This window comes from Mastomys coucha, unplaced genomic scaffold, assembly GCF_008632895.1.
Source record: "Mastomys coucha isolate ucsf_1 unplaced genomic scaffold, UCSF_Mcou_1 pScaffold20, whole genome shotgun sequence".
Lineage (NCBI taxonomy): Eukaryota > Metazoa > Chordata > Mammalia > Rodentia > Muridae > Mastomys > Mastomys coucha.
In genome coordinates this window covers 126654195-126654847 of record NW_022196903.1, presented here as the reverse complement: position 1 = coordinate 126654847, position 653 = coordinate 126654195, and positions in this window count along the sequence as shown.

The following is a 653-nucleotide window of genomic DNA, read 5'->3' as shown; positions in this document are numbered from 1 at the left end:
GTTTGTTCTTTTGTGATTGGGTTACCTCACTCAGGATGATATTCTCCAGATCCATCTATTTACCTAAGTATTTCATAAATTTATTGTTTTTAATAGCTGAGTAGTACTCTATTGTGTAGATGTACCACTATTTCTGTATCCACTCCTCCGTTGAGGGACATCTGGGTTATTTCCAGGTTCTGGGTATTATAAATAAGGCTGCTATGAGCATGGTGGAGCATGTGTCCTTATTACATGTTGCAGTACCTTTTGAGTATATAGCCAGGAGTGGTATAGCTGGGTCTTCCAGTAGAACTATGTCCAATTTCTGGAGGAACCGCCAAAGTGATTTCCAGAGTGGTTGTACCAGTTTGCAATTGCATCAGCAATGAAGTAATGTTCCTCTTTCTCCACAACCTCTCCAGCATCTGCTGTTACCTGAGTTTTTCATCCTAGTCATTCTGACTGGTGTGAAGTGGAATCTTAGTGTTGTTTTGATTTGCATTTCCCTGATGACTAAGGATGTTGAACATTTCTTTAGTTGCTTCTCAGCCATTTGGTGTTCATCAATTGAAAATTCTTTGTTTAGCTCTTTACCCCATTTAAAAATAGGGTTATTTGGTTCTCTGGAGTCTAACTTCTTGAGTTCTTTGTATACATTGGATATTATCCCT